The sequence below is a fragment of the Epinephelus moara genome, chromosome 24 (genome assembly GCF_006386435.1).
Source record: "Epinephelus moara isolate mb chromosome 24, YSFRI_EMoa_1.0, whole genome shotgun sequence".
NCBI classification, from domain to species: Eukaryota; Metazoa; Chordata; class Actinopteri; order Perciformes; family Serranidae; genus Epinephelus; species Epinephelus moara.
The window spans coordinates 6,479,822-6,494,686 of record NC_065529.1 but is presented as its reverse complement, the minus strand read 5'-3'; positions in this window follow the sequence as shown (position 1 = coordinate 6,494,686).

The window sequence follows — 14,865 nt, the reverse complement described above, 5'->3', positions numbered from 1 at the left end:
TTTTTAGAGAATACATTGGTATTGGACGAATTTTAAAAATTACCTAATTATGTTATTGTCTGGGGTTCAGCAAAGTTATTACAATTCATCCTGAGGGAGACATGAATTTGTGTACCAAACAAACATGAGGTATTCCATGGAAAACCACAAATATCAACCTCAGGGTGGTGGTATGAGAAGTCAAGAGAGAGTCATTTGTAATCATCTTCCAAAGACAATGTCAGTCTGTTACAAGACATTTAATTACTGTTAAGGGTTAGTGGGTTCAGTCTGGACCGAAGTGATGGACCAAACAATCCACTGTCATTGCAGTCCCCTAAGCCACGCTGCTAACATGATAGACACATGCAGTTTGATAGACACATGCAGTTTAGCTTCTTTAATCTAATTATATGGCTAAGCCTGGTTTAGGTTGAGGAGACACAATCTTGAAAATAGATTAATTAAATCATAGTTTGTTCACGGATCCATCTTTAAAGTGTTACCCCACAGGGTGTTGTATTTTATTGACTGAGAGAGGAGTCAGAGGTGAGATCTGGTGATGATAATCTCTGTCTGATCTTTGAACCTCTGGCACATCCTAAAAGCCATCCTGAGGTTAACCCTTTTAATTTAATGATGCTTATTAAATACAGACTGACACATACACACTCAAAATCCCATAATTTCTTGATTGATGATACCCATGGAAACAGTATGAAACACACGTCTAACTGTGTCTATATAAAAATAAAATAAATGAACACATGCCGCGTGTTTGTGGTTACTAAACACACTCTGACACACTGTGAAGCGCTCCTTTTCTGACAGTTGAACAAAAGCTGCTCTGTTTGAAACAAAACATCAGAATGTGCAAGAGGCCCCAGACTTCACTTGGCTTCCCCCCAAGCTCTCCAATGGCTCATCAAAGTGAGAATAAGGAAGGAACTCCACTGTGGTTTCATGGCAAGCTCAAACATGGGCTCAGCCTTTGAGACGATGTTTGAGAAATTGCCATCTTTTTCCTTTTTTTCATTTAGGGTTTGAAGTGTGAACACTAGATAAAGAAACATATCAGCAGTGCTATTAAAAAGTGTTTGAAAATCATGTTTCTTGAGCCTACAAGATGAAGAAGAGACGCCATGAGTGGATGTCTTGTGAAATTGCATCAGACGTCATTTATCCACGCTTAAGGCCTGTCTATATCTAAAATAAGAACATCCACACCTCATCTGGAGTTAATACCACTTGGCAAAAGAGAGGCTCTTACAACAGGCTGCCTAACACTCAAGGGTGGAGCTGATGAATCAAGACAAGTTTGTTAATGTATCTGTCCCTGGGTGGGTGGGAGGCAGGCGTCTGGCCAGTCAAGCAGGCAGGCAGGCAGACCAAGGTCCCTGGATGGCAACATGACAGACAGGAGGGGGGAACGGCTGGACGAGGTGCCTGGGAACCTTGCTCTAACAGGATGACAGCTCTATAAGTCAGGCTCTGATAAAGCAGTCAGGAGTGACAATCTCTGGGCCCCAGCCAACGCAGCGTCCGTCCTATTCAGATAAAGTCAGACAGGCCATCCATCAGTCCGGAGACAGAACTGGACCCATGCTCTCCCGCCTCAATGGAAACGACTCAATGACCAGCCGCTGCTGGAATGCACGGAGCCTCTTGCTCTCGAGAGGCAGCGTTGGGAAGAACAAAGATGGCTGTGAACCCTCTCTGGGGGAATCATGCATAGAGATTAGTGGGAGTGTGTGACGCGTAGCCTGTTAAGAGGTAGAGGTGCCATGTCTCTGGGTAAAAGGGTAGAGATTGTGGTTGACAATAGCGAGGACACGGCACGTCTCCAGCTAAGAGGACCACCACGGCTGCAGACGGCAGGCCAACACTAGAGAACCTTCATACCATAATGAGAAAGCAATAAGCCATGGAAAACTGCAAATGTCACACAATACATTCCACACATCAAGCCTGCACGAGGGCAGACAAAGCCAGTGTCACGAGGAAATGAAAGAAAATACCATCTCCAAGTCCCGTCTGAAAAGGATGTGTGGATACAACATGTTACATTTTCAGGCAGAAAAGGAGATCTGATTTCAGATGAAAGCCACAGGATTGGATGTGCGCAAAAAATGAAATGTAAGATTGCCACGAACCTTGTGAATACACAGTCCTGTAAATTTAATTATTCAGTGCAAACATCTTCACCTGGAAAAGCCTCTTCACTGCCTCCTTTGTATGGACAACCTCTCTTGCTTTCTGCTCTGTCTGTACCCACCCTGCTTTGTATTGTGGTCTCAAGCCAGGAACTTGTCTGTGAATTGCTCCAAAGAAAATATAACCAATTTCACGGGAACAAACAATGATTTCCCTCTCCTGTTTACTCAGAATTAGCCTCTTGGAGTTGCACATGACAGGATTGGACCACGTCTGTATTGGTTAGGGAGCTAAATATGGTTTGCTTCTGTTGGAGGATAATATTTTTTCCAAGCGTTAAATTGATTTGCATGCATAACATACATTTATTCAAATACACCACAAGCAACTTTTTTTTTTAACCCAGAGAGGAAGTGAGCTCATTGTTTGTCTCAGTGTTTGCAGTGGCTGCTTAAAGGGGAACACCTAAATTAAGAATTCCAATATGTTATTTCCATGGCCTAGGAAAGTTCAATCAATATTTGTGAACATGAGCTACTCTCTTCAAGCCAGCAACCAAAGACATGTTAAACGTATGATGTCATGAAGTGTCTGGAGCTGCTCTGTAGTCAATGAATGGGAGCCTGATGTGGACCCACAGAGTGTCTGTTGTTTTTTTTATACCCCAATAATTAGCTTGAATGATCTAAGCGTAAAGATGTAAAACAGGAAGAAAAAGTTAGCCAGGTAATATCACATAGCTCACTAAATAGCACAATGTATCTTTTTGTTTAATCCATACAAAAACTGAAGTGTGATAATGACAAGTTGTGGTTGAATGAGGGGATTATGCCAGTTGTACTTCCTTCCTGCCTTGTAAAACCATAAATTAGCTGTGTCTCAATTAAGGGTGGTAGCCTTCGAAGGACATGATTTTTGCGGTCTACGTCGGCCATGTCCTTTTAAGATCGCATGCCATTTTTACACTTCTCTTTCTATATGAAACCGTTAACTGATTGTTAACCATAGAGAAAACCATAGAGGCGCCGATAGATGAATTCTGTTATGACAGAGACAAGCTAGTTGATCATCTGTCTCCAACATGGATTCATAAAGAACTGGATACAGCATTAGAGGTGGGCCCCTGGCATATCTAAAAGTGAATGTTGCACAATGGTGCAAGAACCCAGAAAGGTATATCTTGTGAAATTACCCAGATCTTCCATATCATGGGGTCCATAGAGCAATCACACTAAAAACTTTGCGAACCAAGCTGCTGTATTCCACTGGCCGAGCAGCTAACTTCCACTTTAGCCCTCTGTTAACTTGAATGGGGATAAAAATCATTAAATTGTCTTGGATCAATAAAGGCTTAAGACTTTCAAAATGTTATCACACTTAACAGATTGAATCCAGAGGGTGAAATAGGTAATTTCACAGGGGTTGTGACACTCAAAAAAAAATGTATCCACTGATTTACAGACTTCTCTTTCCCAGTGTAAGCCTATAGTAAAAACTCTTTTGGGCCCAATGACATTATGTGAATGGACTCAGAAGTTGTAGTTACACGCTTTGGCCACTATGCCAAATTGGCTTTGAAGTCTGGTTCACTTCCTGTTGGCCTGGTTTCCAGTCTCTATGCTATGCTAAGCTAAGCTAAGCTAACCGTCTTTGGGTTGTAGCTTCATATTTGACAGGCAGTTATCGTAGGGGTATCAAGCTTCTCATCTAGCTCCTGCCATGAAAGCAAATAAGCGTAATTCCGAAAAAGTCAAACTAGTCCTTTACCAATAATATCAGCCAGTGTGATAACTCCTCTGTGGCTGTGGAGTTTCACTGACATCAGTGCTTTCTATTGAGTCCCAGCCTTGCATATCCTAGGACACCAGGTTATTGTTTGCCACCAACCTCTATGACGTGTCACCTTCAGAGGGAAATGTGCTCATTGTAGCCTGGTACAATGACTTGAAGTCTTACACCACCAGAAATAGCAACTTGTCCCCATTTCTGAGTCAAATGGCAACTGCAAGGAAAGAGCATTCCTGTAAAACAATAGCATTCCAGCCTTGCTTCATCATGCGTCTTGACAGAGGGACTCTCTGCTCAAAGACATGCACACGCTGAGCTCAAATGTTGTTCTATAAGCAAACTTTAATCATGCTCTCAGAAATGCTTTTAACTTGGCAGCAGAGTGAGTGTGAAGAACATGCTATGTCAAAGAATGTAATTCTTTCTTCAGCTGTGATTGCCATGCCTCATCTCCGCTCCTGTGTATCCAAACGCTTTTCCTCATCAGAATGGGTTCAAACACTTCTTTAATTACAGCATAACACATACAGAGGTGGTTGGACTGGCAATCCCTCACACAAAACATGGCAACGGAATTAATGACTGGAAAGTTTGCTTTGGAAATGTCTCAACATCAACATGCTAAAGCAAAACTGCCACTTGGAAACCATTGCAGGCAAGTCAGTGAAATTAAAATGGACAATCCATTAAACTCTCACACACAGAGAATACAGTGTGGAAAACATGAACATGTTATAGGAAGGAAAAAGGGCGTCATAGTGAAACTCAGTATCTAATATGTATTAGTCTGACTTTGCTGTCATGCAGCGCACTTTTCTGTGTTCATCTCTGCACGCTGCTTGTAGCTGAAAAGAGTGTATGTTCAGGCAGGTGGTTAAAAGTTGCCAAAGTTCTATTTTTCCTATTCCTGTGACTGAGGTAGCTTAGACAACAGCTGTTTCTCATTAGAAAAACTTAGGCCTTTTCGCAATTTATAATGGAGTGCAACCCCAAAGGGAAGACTGTTGCTTCTACTGAATGAGCATGAGTAAATCATGTTGCTCAAGGGATATTTCCCATCATGTAATAAAAAAAAAATGAACGAGAAAAATTTAAGCAAATGTAGTCAAGAGGATTAAGCCAGGAGAAGAGCAACAGATCACGACCTGTCTCTCAAAATGACATCATGTACTGGAGGCCTCTTCACAAATCACTTTTCATCTGGAGCTATGCTAACTCCATCATTCCTGCACAACCAATGTGATGTGTGGCAAGGATGAATGCATGATCATCCTGTGTCTGCTCTGACCCTGGGAAAGTTGCAGAAGGTGTCCTGGCAGGGGATCAGACAAAGGTAAAGGCTGTTCTTCCATCTGATTGGCTTCACGATGTCTGCCAAGGCCAGGTATCTGCAGAGGAAAGGGTATGCTAATATCAAAGGCAGGTTACCTGGTCTGAATCCAGCTGTCACCGGGCTTCCAGTTCATCTGGCCCGAGGGAACATCTGTCCCTTCCACTGAACTGAATCCAAAGTCTCATTAAGGCCTTATTTAGAGGAGTAGGGGTGGTGGGGATGGTGCTTAACTCTCTCTGGCACCCAGGCTCATAGAAGTAAAATTTTCTCCAGTGTAAAACAAAACTACACCTATAAGTTTGAGTTTGAAATACCAAAACCTTACATACTGAGAGTGGCATTCGATGCTGAGCCTTTACATACACTGTTTGCACTACTTTATTTTACCACTATTGTTAATCTTTTTTCCCCTCAACATTCCAGCCTGCAGTGCACCATTTGTCCTGGTATTCAAAGCCCACAGGGTTTCCAGCCATTGTCATCCTGAAGCCACAGTGACTAGAGGATAAAGGCCCCTGTAAAGTCCTTTTAACACACTCATACCTGATGCTGCACACAAACAAAGAGCAGCAGATTCCTCAAACTTCCAGCCAGGAAGGCTGTGAGCTCACAGTGAGAACATCCTTTTTAAGGATTTGGACATTTATCAGAAAAGACACATTTTAGTGATGTTTCTTTCCCTCATTTTACAATTGCCTTGTATAGTGTAAAGACCACCTAGGGTCCAGTATGTTAATGAATAATCCAGTCTAATTAAACTCAGTTTGAGGCTCAGTTTTAGAGAACAATGAACGAGTTACACTAATAAATCAATCAAGCAATCACGTTTATTGTCATTATACCACACATGTCTGTGCAAGGCAGAATGAGAGAGCATTTCTCTGGGATCAAGGTGCATTATAAATAACATTATATACAAGATCACAAACATTAATACAACACAGTCTTTGAACCTACATACCTAATGTATGCTAGTATGCATGTTTAAAAAGTGCAACTTAAAATGGCTGACAACAAGTCACTTTGTGAAACATAAGAAGACAAAAACTGTGTGCATAGAGAAATTAACATACAGTGAGTGCCTTTTATAAACAATACTGTCATGGTTCTAATTGGATACACTTTATTCTAGCACAGTGGTTCTTAACCAGGGGTCCAGGGTTTTTCTGGACCCCCAGGGTGACTATTAAATTCACTATAGAAGTGAGCCCAGTGTGAGTAAGAGTCATAAGAGTGACTCTTCTCATCACAGGTTTCATTTCATTCATGGTTATCTCATCAACTGTAGTTGTCAACTATAGAGTTCTGGTCTTAATCATTTTCAATAACCAAAATCTTTTCAGATGGAGGCATCACATCTTATCACATGGAAGTCTGTGACCTGATGGAGATGAGTTTAGGGGTCTCTGTCAGGAAAAAGTTAGAGAACCACTGATCTAGCGGACAAAAAAAAAAAAAATCTGACATTTTCGGCGAAATACACTCATTCTCACCAAGAGTTAGATGAGACGATTGATGTTGCTCTGATGTTTTTTCCATGAAATATGAATCGACTGCCAGCAGCCACTTATCTTAGCTTAGCATACCAGAAATAAGGAGAAACTGCTAGCCTGGCTCTGTTCAAAGGTAACATAATTAACATATCAGCGCCTAAAAAGCTAATTGACACTTTACATTTCATTTGTTTAATCTTAACAGCAAGTGTTAAAAATAGCATTTACTCAAGGTTAGTCTATTTCTTGGCCAGTGCAGCGACTGTCTTAATCACTGTGAGGTTGCTGGGCAACCACTGGAGATTCTAGGAAGTTGTTGTTTTTGTGCTAGTATGCAGATTTTGTTACCTTTAGGTGCTGTGTCCACCAAAGCATTTTTGGGGGGGAGTGTATTTTTTAAATTCTTTGCAATAGCTGCATCATAACTCTATGCTGTGCTACAAACACCAGCAGCATGACGAGACACTGGGTGTCAATTCTGTGCTTAGCACTGCTGGTTGAGCAGATTTTTCTGAGCGCTGAGAGTTGAAACATGTTCAACTTTGGGTAAAATGCAGCACTCGTCACTGTCACTTCAGCTGTTCAGTCACAGTGGAGGAGGGACAAATACTGCAAAGACAAACTGTCACATCTTACATGTACAAGTGCTGAAGAACACCAATGGAAGAGAAATCTGTTAATAAACTATATATAAAAATGTCTGTTTCCCGTCATGAACCCACACAGACTGGCAGGTCAATCCTCTCTCCCTGCATGCTTCAGCCTTCCCCACATCCAAAGCAAGTACTCTACCTTGTGCCAACATGTTTACTTTCATGGATATTCTGTATTATAGCACCAGACGCAACCAAAGCATCTCGGCTAAAAAAGAATGCTGTGCCTCTAAAGCGTTCTCAAACACTCCCAGCTGGGTGTTTCTTACTGAGTGCCTGAGCTGAGTAAGAAAAACGCTTTGGTGGACAGGAGGCCTTAGACAGAGCCAAAGTAGCTGTTTCCCCATATTCCCAGTCTTTATGCTAAGCTAAGCTAACCACCTCCTGCCTGTAGCATACTTGACAGAAAGATGAGAGAGTGGTATCATTGCTGTCATCTTGAAAGGAAATGAGTGTATTTCCCAAAATGTCAAACTATTTTTTTACTCTGCTAATGCTAGTAACTGGACTCTAGCTGTGTGGTTGGCATCCCAGTGGAAGAGAGATGACAGGGAACCAGAGGGAATATGGATCATATTTAACCTGCTCCAGCTTGTATGACTTGTGTGTTGTGGCTAATGACCTAAGTCACTTCCATTTGCTTTTACAGCAGGATAAAGAAACAGAAGATTGATATGTCATGTGCTACCTGTTGTTGGTGGAACAAAGCAGTTACTGAGAGGTGCAAACGGCACTATAGTATTAAAAAAACTGACCAAATCGGACCAACATTTGAAGACTTACAAGTTCAGTTGTTCACAGCCCCTGCATTACTATTCACCCCACATACCAAGTATACTCCCTTGTTCAAAGAATTACACTTCCTACATCAACTTTTCATTAAATATACATAAATCCAACATGGTTTAATAAAGTGGACTACAGTGAATCTGCCTTAAAATGCAGAATGATAAATACTCAATCTATATGTAAATATGAGGTACATTGTGAAAAAAAATCAAAACGCAGGAAAAATGCATTAGCCGCCCTATTTGATCAGAGCCCCAGGAGCTGAAGTTATGATTTTTAATGGAATCTGGGGAGGGGAGAGTGTCAGAGCCGAGGCAGGGAGGTGAGAGTATGAAAGCGTTCACAGGAGAGCTGGCTATCTGAGAGGACGCCGGATAACAGAATGGACCTGAAAGATTACTCGAACTGAGTGGAAATGGATTTATTGCATTTGGACATCTCAGCAGCTTTTCTGCACTCCCACAATCACAAAAAAAGAAGAGAAAGTCATGGTTTACGTCAAATAAAAAATAACTTTCTCTTCTGACACTCAAACAGTGGTTTTCTGTTATGGCTCACAGCCACTCAAACTAAAGCAACGCCTCCTGAAAACCTCAGTGTTCCAACTATAAACCATGAAAGATGGCTAAGTTTTCAATGCTTTAAAGGCTTATTGATCAAAAACACCAAAAAAACAGATAATGATTATATCTATGAAACACTATGCTTATCTTTTTATCATCTACATGAGCTGTACAATGGAATGGCAGTGCTTTCCTAAATGCTAACATCAGCAGGCTAATATACTCACAACAACAACAATGCTAAAATGCTGCTGTTTACTGGGTATATTTGCCATGGTAAAGTTATAGATGTATTATGAGATCTGTATTGACATACAGATACACATACACTGCAAATTATTTCCAGAGAGTTACAATATGTAACTGTGATATTTCACAATAAATTACATTATTGTCACCTTAAAGGCTACAATTGTGATATATAACCGCATACAGAATTTTATTGTGAAATTCTTGCAGGTAAATATAATAAATATAATATAACATAACATGACATGACAACATATAACATGACAACACTGATATGTGTCGGAGTGAGAATGTGTTGGTTATATACGTATATATGCCCTCAAAAATACTACAATGGAATAAAAACTTATTGTCCATAGTTTGGACTTTCTGCTAACATCCCACAATGGCATTTTATAGATGAGAAAATGACTGTTGATGATGCAAAATGATGAATTGTAAGAGTTCAAAACTCAATTTACTCCTTACTATTGGATCAACTATTTAGTGTCTGTTACATAACCTGGCAAATGTCAAATTAAAAAGCAAGGGAGTGGTTTTGAACACAGCTTCATTCTGGAACCTAAGTGGTGGACCAACCAACAGATCTTTATCCAAAATGCCATTCTACTGACAGGACTACTACTGATCTGCTGCTGCTCTAAGCTACTGTATATTTCCAGGTATTATTATTTATGTTAAAGGTCCAGTGTGTAGGATTTAGTGGCATCTAGTGTTGAGGTTGCAGACTGCAACCAACTAAAACTTCTCCTGTGTGCCAAGCATGTGGCGAATGGCCCTATCTAGAGTCAGTGTTTGGTCTGTCTATTCTGGGCTACTGAAGAAACAACATGGCGGATTTTGTGGAAGAGAAGCTGCTTGCAAATTTTCTCTTGCTAGTATGGCAAAGGCATGACTCCCTGTACTCGCCCTCTGATTGACTAGTACTCCTTGCCTTTGTTGGTCAGGTTGGTTAGGTTTAGGCAAGAGGAGTGAGGTTGGGTAGGATTACAGTGAGAATGTTAGATAAGCCAATCAAAGACACAGCGGATCATGCCTTCAGAATCCTAGGAAAAACAAACGTGTGACCTGCTCCATTTGTAAATATGAATGGTTCATTCTAAGGTAACAAAAACACATTGCTTAGTTTCAGGTGATCATACACTAATTAAAACAGATATGAATGATATATTCAATTTCTGCTAATATATCCCCCCTAAATCCTACACACTGGACCTTTAAAAAGAAATACATGCATGTTAAGAAATAAGCATTCAAATGTGATGGGGGAAAAAGCAAAATCAAATCAGATTGTGTAAAAACAGCTGAACTGAATATCACACGAGGTCAAACACTCTCACTGTTGTTGTATCTGCACCAAAAACATCAATAAAGGACTGGTGTAAGCCAGCTAAGTGGAGGAATGTATTCGTCTCTATGGAGTCTTAAGCTGGTCTATTACAGGGGTGTGTGTGCATGTCAGCATCTGCCTTTTACAGGGTGTAGAGCAGTAAGGGATGGTGATATGTGCCATGCAGCCTTGTATGAATCATGTGACATTCCACACATAGTGATTAGTGCCAAATTATGGTCCACACGGGGACCTGAATGAAGTGTTTGCAGATGCCTGTTGGTGCTTGGGCTTCAAACCTCTAATCCCCAAACTATAGTTTAACAACTTTGGAACAACTTATTTATGTGTCGTAAAACAGATGCTTTTAGATCCCGGGACAAATTACCCCACAGTTAGCTCAGCTCAAGACAGTGGAGCTCTGATGTCATCGCTGTCACACGAACAAAGAGAGCTTAATGGCGAACAGCAGTAAATAAACAACTGACTGCCCGGGTCGATGTGAAATCATGTCTTTGATATGGATGACTGTTTTAATGCCACACATATTGAAAAACTGAGCAAAACATATTTTAAAAAGAGGAAATCACCTAAAGCTTCATGTCAGATTCCACCAAGTGAGGCTGCGTTCGCTTTGTAATTCTCTGCTGAATTTTAGATTTAATATCTTGCTGTTTAAAAGTCAGACTGATACTGAAGCTGTATATCAGACATGAAATGACCTTCACCTTGAAAGCTCCATGTTCTCAGCTTGGGGATTTAGTGAGACGCTCTGTGGGTGCTCTGTAAATGCTGTACATCATAAACATCGTGATCTCAAAGTTTAAATGCTGCAAGTGGACTAAATGTTAATACAGGTCTGTCTGGAAGATATAAAAACAGTTTGTAATGGCAGGGTTCCTACGCCGTATGGAAATATATGGAATTTGATTTTATTGCATTTCAGGGTGGATAAGTACGCAAAAAAGAAAAGGGAGTTTGGAAAAATATTTGAATGAATACCTGAATGAAGTAATAATACTTTGTTACAGCACTAAAGTATTTTTTGAGTATCCATTTACTTGAGTTTTCATGTTTCTGTCAACTTTTACTTTAACTGAACTACATTTCATTAATAAAATGTATACTTTTACTCTAATACATTTCTATGTATTTACTCCAGTATCTATGTATTTCTATGTCCTAAACATTCTCATGAATCAGTGGTCTCAGCTTACAAGTTATCACATAGGGAAGGGGTAGGCAACCTGTGTACTTTATAATCCTCAGAATTCTGAGCATTTGCTTTTTTCATTACCAGCATTTACTTGTACTTTTTCTTTTATTACTTAATTTTATTCAGTATAATAAAATTACTTTTGATTCTAAAGTACAGTGAATATCAGATACTTTAAGACTTTTACTAAAGTGATATTCTAATATCTAATGACTTCAACTTCTACCAAAGTCACTTTCTGTAAAGATACAGTACCTGTAGTTTTTACTCAAGTTTGGCTCTCGGGTACATCATCCACCACCGCCTCTTTTTTGTTTTCTAAAAAAATGAAATTCGGATTTTTTAAAAGTCAACTGATCATACAAGCAAAGTTTTTTTCATGGCGTTTGGAGCAGGCAGCAAGTGCAGCCAAAATGTACTGTGCGAGAAAGCCAGAGCGAGCTTGCTGTCGTAGAAGGCAAAGTCTTTATACAGTGTGTTACTGGGAAAATAATACGAATATAGGTAGCACTAATTTGTCTGTCTCTTTTGCTGGAGGTGAACTTGAAATGTGAAAAATTCACATTTAATTAAAAATGTTGCCATTTATATGCCTTCTAAAAGGTAAACCCATCTACATCATGGGTTCCTTTTCTTGTGAAATAAACAAAATACGTTAGAAAATATTGAATTAATGTGTACTCTACATAAACTCTAAATAAGGTTTAAAAGACTATTACATTAAACGAATAATTCCTTATTTTCTATGGTATTTTTTTCCTATACACAATGATTTCTGGGTGATATGTATGTTGGTGTTATCCAATGTCAAGTCTCTATTTGATCATGTCATCGCTAGTTGAGGTGCATAACAAGTAACTAGCATAATAGTCATAATAGGGTGCACAAGGGCTCGTCGTAACTACTTCTAACCCTGTAATGACACAGGAGTTTAGAGAGAGGACGAAGTAAATGGGGATGCTACAGCCTTGATAGAGATAGCACAGTAGTTACTAATGCTTTCAGTTTATTTGCGTGTGCGCACACACACACACACACACACACCAGCAGAGAAAAAAAGTCCAATGAAAGGATGTTTGATTGGACAGACAATAAAGACTTTCTCACTGTAAAAAAAAGTCCTGGTGACTTCCACAGATAACGAACCTCTCTCTTTGCACATTGCTGCACAGGATGTGTTAAAGAAATGATTATGAGACTGCATAAACTGGGTGTAATGTGTTGGCTTTTTACAGCACTGTCAGATGATTTAGCAAAAGTAAAGTGTGGCCTTCCTAAACTGAGTGTTGAGTGAGGCTGTCCAGAGCTGTTTGCTGGAAAGACAGGAGTGGAACCAGTTTAAAGTAAGAGACAGCAGCTTCAATCATGAACCATTAATGTGCATTAGACAGGCAGGTATTCCCCAGACTGGAGGCTAAATAGATGATGTCACCCATTATTGTAGAGTTATTATAGTTTTGTATGTTTCATTTGTTTTTTGTTTTTTATCAATTTTTGTTTCCACAGCGGCTTTGCTTGTTAAAATTAAGTTTTTATTATTTAAAATGTTTTGTTTTAGTTTTGTCTTTATTAGTTCAGTATTAGTTTAATTTTTTTTTTTAATTATAATACAGGGGGTATGTGTCAGGAGTAAAATTTAATTCATTTGGAATGGATATTACGAATAAACACAACACTTTGTGAAGCGACCCAAAGTCATGTAGCCATCCCAGTCTCTACAAAAACCTCCACATGCTTGTGTTGACAAAAACTGAGGACATTTTCCTGCATATTTTTATTTGATTTTAGTTATCATTGTAAGTACACAATATGGTGTCAGTTAGTTTTTGTTTTTTTCTTAAGTTCAGTTGGGTTTTTTTTTAGGTACCTTAAATGTTTTTCAGTCCTAGTTTAAATATTTAGTTTAGTTTTAGTTAAAAAAAAATGTGGTTTCAGGTTGTGAGGATACTATATAAACTCAAACTTGTCCACAGTGGATTATAATACAGTGGACTATCCACAGTGCTATGCAGATGTGTCCCTGATTATATCATTATGAGCAGCCCTGTTGAAAGTTTAGTTACATTCTCATAATCTATGACATCCATCAAGGTTTTAGAGAGGATTTATTAAGCTCAGGGCTGTAGCAATTAAGTAGAGTGAAAACTATGAGGGAGTGAATCACGTCTGGACGAATATTCCATAATTCAGTTTATAGCATGTAATTTCGGTGATGAATGGTCATTCATAAGACTGACCAACGCGTTTGGACACTTAAGGAATGCAAATAGCACAGTTGTGACAGGTGGTAGGTGCAAAACATGTTGTATTACCTAACAAGCCCATTGGTAATGGAGTGTAACTATATTAATAGTGTGTCACGCCTTTGGGTCTTCTCCGTGACCTCCTCACATAAATCCCTTTGGCAGGCTTGTAACCACTGTTTAATCCCATGCGGTCGTTGCAAATGTAAACCACACACATGCATACAAATATGAAGTTCCCATGTGGACACACACGCCATGGTCTCCACTGACCCATGGAATTCATCAGATAACACCTAGATCCGTCCACACGCTCTAACTCCAGCCCAGGTACACAATAAATGGCAGCAGCTGTTCAATAAAAGGTGTGTTTAAGAAATGAGATTAATTAAGGTGTTCTTGCTTTAACAGCACAGGCCTCCTCTCTGCGACGGCTCTGTGCAGCTCCAGCTGTGAGAACACGGCCTGCTTTATTGCCCCCTAGTTTGTGACACACTCCCTGCGCTTCTCTTAACATTCTGCTAAACACAGTGTTACATTTCTCTGCATAATAGCCGCTTTTCTGCCAAGAAACACTGAGGAGGTGTTAATCATCTATTATGGGATCTGAAAGTAACAATAGCTGCTTAATGGAAAATACAGAACCATATCTTTCCACTAAGGTAGCACAGAGTGAAGCCTGCATACGGGAATTATCCAGGGAATTGTGGGTGCAGGCGAGCTGCCTGGTGAGCTCCTCCTTATGAAATGATTTGTGGATGAATGTGCTGTGAAGTTTCAAGTAAGAACTTGTGTGACAATAGTTGAGCTGCAATCAGTCATTCCACCAGAGGTGTGGACTCAAGTCACATGACTTGGACTCGAGTTGGACTCAAGTCAAAAATTTGATGGTTGAATCCAAATAGACTCAAGCCCTCGCAGACTTTAGTTGTACATCCAGTGATATGTTCACTGTCATCACATTAACTCTGTGAGGGCAGAGACTGCAAGCCGCTTGATAGACAGGCCTCAAGTCTGTTTCACTCATTGCTATGGAAACGTTCAAGCAACAACTACAGTCATGTACAAGGCGATC